Here is a 6000-nt window from a genome sequence, read left to right on the forward strand (position 1 = left end):
TTTTCTGTCTATAAAACATCGGTACATTTGCAGTACTTTCTTTTGAATATTATCAGACTTTACTAAAGATGTTCTTGTCGACAGTAAGCGCACTGCGCTCACCAGTTATTATGTACTTTTGAGAGAGTGATGTATGTAAGGTGCAGTTGCCTACATTTAAAACATCCACAGTCGAGAGATTGTTGATATACATCTATGCTAAAATAACCCATATTATACCCATCAATCATACACCAAAACAAACGGAACGAAAGGTTCTTTGAACTATACCTAAGATATACAAAGTCTTTTTTTAAACAGACAGTATAACCAGTGAGGAGAGCCGGGAAATTCGTTTTTTTTTTTTTTAAATTCTAACCCTATGCAAAATACGAAAATGAAGAGCGCCACCTTAAAACAAATATAAAAATGTATGCAATTATTTTTCTTATTTTCATGTCATTATGTATGATGTTCTGAATAAAATGGTACATTTATATTGATGTTAATCATGAAAATAAGCTAATTATGCTCATTTTACTCTTGCTTACATAATTTGCCATGAGTCATGTTTGTGTGGCTAGTTACCTTAATTATGGGGAAATTAAAAGTCTTAGAATATAGGAATAAAGTCAACTTAAATTTAAAACTGTTATATTAAGTAAAAGAAATATATAGTAACAGTGTTTCTTTTTATTTATTTGCAATGAAATTAAAAAAAAACAAATGATGACAAAGCAAATTCACTTGTTCCATACTAAACAATAAGCAAATAATTTACTCTTTGACCTTTATGAACCTCATCTGTTCCATCCCTTTTCAAACTGTAAAATTTATTGTTGACATCTCAGGAAAAATTCTGGCTAGTTTCATGTTCCTGTCTTTCAGCATAACATTGGTTGCTATGTTGACAATCTGTAAAGAGCATTTTTAAAATAACTCACACTTTATGATAAGCTGGGGTTGGGGGGCAGGACTTGTCAGAGACTTTGACACTAATAAATACTGTTCTGTGGGCAAAATACAAGATAATTATTCAAAAGAACTGTTTTGATGCTTGCGACATAAATGTTTCAGCCATACAATCAAAATTAAATCATACAATAATAATAATAATAATACCCATGTTCTCTTTCAGTGGGGGCGCTCACCATTTAGTATGTGCTTTTGAAAGAGTGATGTATCTGAGGTGAAATTGTTTGCATTCGAAACATGTACAGTGGAGAGAATGTTGGCATACTTTATGCTGCTTTGATAGTGTGGCTGACATCTGGGGTAAGGCCAAGGTGTATACTCTATCTATACTGTATATCTTAGGTGTTGTTAAACGAGCCTTTAATTTCCTTTATTTTGTTGTATGATCGATGGGTGTAATATGGGTTACTGATTATACAGCTTGGCCTTATTCCAGATTACACCTTTTAAAAAAGTGCTAGCTCCACTTTGTCATTTTCACTTCCTGGACTTCAGTGGTAAATTGTTTAAAAATAAGAGCCGATAACTTTTTTTTTTTACATTTTATATATTTGGTAATCCATCCATTGCACTTACAGAAGCTGGTATTGTCTAGTAGGCAAAATTAATTTTCTCAGTTTTACTAGGTGCTAAATAAAGATAGTGTAATTTAGACTAATTCAGGGTGATTTTTATTGCACAAGGGAGCAGTCATTTTAGTTTGCAGTGTGCATAGGTCATGTACAATTTCCATAAGTACAATATCCAAAGAAATGTCAGCCACATTGCATTAAAGTAGCACAGAGGTATGCCAACATTCTCTCCACTGTACATGTTCTAAATGCAAACAACTTCCCATTACATACGTCACTCTCTCAAAAGTACATAATAACTGGTGAGCGCCCCCTAAGCAAGTTGTTGACACTTAAGCGACAACAAGCCACTTTGAACACTATAACGACAATAAGTCAACTGTGAAAACTTTAATAAATTTATCTGCTTTTCTAACGGGCTTATCACAGAACAAATACTGTATATATGGTAACCACTTACATCACCAATCCAGTTCTTCTTCATACGGCATATACGTTTGTGGTAAATCTAATGTGACCGAGTATATCTGCAGGTACGTATATCTGGTTTGGATAGGTCAACTTTTGTATAAAATAAATATGTTCATACTGTGACTTGGTCAATGCCTATCATATAGGTAACTGTTTGATTATCCGGACCAGCTGCAGTCACGATTTTTTTAAATTTATTCATGAAGATGGCGAGGATTTCCTTTCATCTCATATTTGAAAAATGTGAATAACCTTGGAACACAAGTATAGCCATTCATCATAAAATCTATATAAATATAATCAAAAGTCATGTCACACTAAAACCTTTGTTTCGTACTTCGTTTTTTTTTATCGTCACGAGAATAGGTCGCCGTGTTCTAAGCATAACTTGCATATAATTCAAGGACATAACAAATGAGGGTAATGGTGTTGTACACGGGAATGAATAAGGAGAAAGCATAGCCGCGGTTAGGATTTGTGGGCGCTAGGAATAATTCTTCAGTAGGCCTCTATGAATTACAAATTGTGCCGGCACAGAATTTGGTTTTGTATATCAAAGTTTGTCTGCCGTATATTGAGACTGAATACATTCTTGCATTTAAATCATTTTTTATGACAAATATGACTGAACACCTTATCATTATGCATTTCTGCCCTGAATGACCTTAGTCAATAGGGCAGAAAGTGCCAGTTGGTCTATTTGCATAATAATTGTCAAACCGTACAAAAAGATCTATGTCCTACACAAAAAGTACCAGACCATTTTCAAACTTCGACATGACTCTTCCGTAGTGTAGCGGAAAGTATCCCCTCCTGTCACACGGGTTACCGGGTTCCAATTGTCCGTCGGTGAACACCAATATTTACAAAAAAAAGATTTTGTAATTAACATGCTGAGAAATTTGTATTAATCAGTTGTGACAAAAAATGACTATTTTAGAGATATTTTGCCTCTGTCAGATGATTAATAACTGCTGTCATAGTTATTGGACATTGCCTCTCCAAGCCTAATAAGAAATCCCTGGAAGAATGGGCTTGCATAACCCATATTTTCATGATTTTCTCAAACGAGTCATAGAGGCCTACAATCGTGCAGAATCACCGTCAAGTGTATATATATGTATATAGGCAAATTTCTAATCAAATCAATCTGTCACAATAATGAAACTTTTAGCACCGTTTGGTACAATAGTTGTAGAGGTCCGTATAAAATCATCTGGTAGATTTTGCGAAAAAAAGGTTTGGTAAATGGTTCTTCGTTGACACCTTTTTTTTCTTCTCAACCTGGACATGTGCCAAATATATACCACCTTACAAGAAGAATAGACGTTATATTGAACTTAAAAGTACGTAATCATTATGATATATTTTGTTTACAACTCCTCGGTAGTATAGTGGCAAGTATCCCCGCCTGTCACGCGGGAGACCGGGGTTCAATTCCCCGCCGGGGAGAATATACTTTTTTTATTTTATTTTTTTAATCCTCACTCAAAAAAAATCTTGGTCATCATAACTGTTTATTATTAATCGCTTTACATCATTGAAGTCAATTTTAACATTAGGGTATGCATATACCCTAGACTAATATCTTTTGTATCAATATGCGTTAAGGATGAGGAAATTCTTGTAAATGTAATGACTTACAAAAGAGTAGCAACATTGCATGTTGGTTTGCAAATTATAAATTTCGTTTTCTTAAGTAAGAAACAGCTAATCCAGAGACTTTGTTGTTTTGTAGTATGAAATAACCTCGCTCTTCATTTAGATGGCTTTGGTTTTTATCCCAAGAAAGGCAGCTGTCCTTTCTGATCGTCACTAGAGGAGGCAAAACTAATTAAGCATTTTTTTTTCTTTAAAGTTAGTTTTGAATCATTAATATGGAGGGGTGGAATTGTTGGCGATTCAGTAAATTCATTCGTAATAAGCTAATTATAATTTTCATGTACTCGTGCGTGTTCCCGGGTTCTTCCTCAGTCATATATACAGAAAGCCATGTATGCTGAAAAATGGCAACAAATCAAAAAAAAAAAAAAAACAAACAAGAAAACAAAAAAAAACACAACAAACAACATGTGAAGTTCAACATGTAACATAAAAAAAATGTTGCAAAGATTAATACCTACATTAAACAAGGAGATAAGCAAGATTTAGACCGCTTTTGGAAAGACTATTTGGATGGTGTCCCCTTCCTATCAATATATTAACCGTCTAGCAGATAAACTTGACCGGTAGAATAGGTGCTATACAGAATATAAAAGTACGAAAACAATATGAGACATCAGAATTTGTATCTCCTATGTAAGAATCCCCGCCCGTCAATCGGGAGACCGGGGTTGAATTCCCTGCTGAAGAGCAATATAATCTTTTGTATCTATTTATCCGTCAATGAGTTGGAAATGTGTATTTTTGACACGTGATCACAAGTCTTTTTTTATATGCATGCCTAGACACATAAATTCTGATGAAATAGACGAATTAACACAAGTGCAGTATTGCACACACATGCGCGCATATGCATGTAGGTACGACACAAATAGCATGATTGTTATGTGTTGGTATAAAGCAACTTTATATACCAATGCTAAAGGAATATACCAAATTCTGATTCGTCCATGAATACGCTTGGCGCCAGAGGTTTTGGGGCGCCAAAACAGCTGATGAAAGTTAAATTGCAGGAAAATCGTTGGCGGGGTCATCATCATCGTCTCGGCACCATTTACCCTTAGTACGCCATTGTACACAGGAGACCACTGCTTTTACACTCTCTTGACTAAGGTTTGAATTTCTAGGTAGTAGCTATTAGTGAACAAAAGAAACATAAACAGAAAAATTCTATATTCATCATTCAATCTCCTTTTTCTAAAATTAATAAAGTACGTTACGCAATTTCAATGAAATCTCTCTGCTCCCACCCCCTTTCCATAAGTATATGAAAAAAATGACGCGGAAATCTATGGAGAGAGAAAAACTATAGAACTTGAACTTAAACTGAGTAACTAAATAAGTCATTATGCGTCGCTAAGATAGTATTTGTTCGTTCCTTTGGACTATAGTCGTTTATCGACAATTACTGCCTTGTACGAATCGTTTAGGTGTGACTATCAGCCAGTCTGATTCAAATCAGATCTACGCTGGCATACGTGTATAAAAGTGGAGATCTGATTTTAATCAGCTTAGACTATCAGCCTAGCGGTTCCAACCACAGGTGCTCGACGCGAGCTTGATGTTGAGAAAAAACGAAAAAAAAAACAAACAATATTCTGAAGGAAAAAAATCATACAGAGTGACAAAAATACCTGAGATTACCCGCATGACCCGTTCTGACATTGGACCCTCTCCATCATACTATATAAGAGAGAAGGTACGTAACTTCCAAATACTTGGTTCCACCCGTGACCCTTGATTTCCTTCTGCTATTTCCGTCTTCAAAGGCACACGTCCATACTATATGGCGAGTGTTATTCCTGAGATATTTTTCTATTCATCAGGCCATCATTGACTTTCCCGCGTTGCACCAAACTGATGTTACGGGCTCCGATACGTGCGAATTTCGCGAATTTTGCCTTCCGGGACAACTTTGCGCTCAGGTGACAATCGGTGAAAAGAACTACATATACCATGTCTGCGACTCTACGATGCATCCCTTCTTTAATTACAGTTTTTACTTACCATTAACTCGATTAAACTTTAAGAATCCTGTTCCATGGAAGAATTAGACATTGTCTTCTTCACTACACATACATTGCTTACAATCAACTCTCATTGTCTCAAGCTCCAGCCTGTTGCGACGGAAAGACCTAAGCCTTTCAGTCCATTCATTGCTTGGGAACGTCATTTGCTGCTAATAGGTACTGCTTGTTGCTCTCTTCGCTGCCGACTTAACGTCAGACTGAATGAATGTATAAAATTAAAGTAGCTTACGCAACTAGGTGCTTTTACGACATTTTAGACCCTGGGGGTTAGGATTATTAATTGGTCGGGGTTATATGAATAGTGCCACTAC

General features: G+C 35.6%; 1 non-coding gene across 1 annotated transcript; it reads left to right on the forward strand.

Annotated features, from left to right (window-relative positions):
• The first annotated feature begins 3377 nt into the window (after positions 1–3377).
• Trnad-guc (transfer RNA aspartic acid (anticodon GUC)) lies at positions 3378–3449 on the forward strand. Its single transcript has one exon. It is a non-coding gene; the product is annotated as a tRNA-Asp (tRNA).
• Positions 3450–6000: the final 2551 nt, after the last annotated feature.

This window comes from Sinohyriopsis cumingii, chromosome 5 (assembly GCF_028554795.1).
Source record: "Sinohyriopsis cumingii isolate HCF-2022 chromosome 5, ASM2855479v2, whole genome shotgun sequence".
In the NCBI taxonomy this organism is placed as follows: Eukaryota; Metazoa; Mollusca; class Bivalvia; order Unionida; family Unionidae; genus Sinohyriopsis; species Sinohyriopsis cumingii.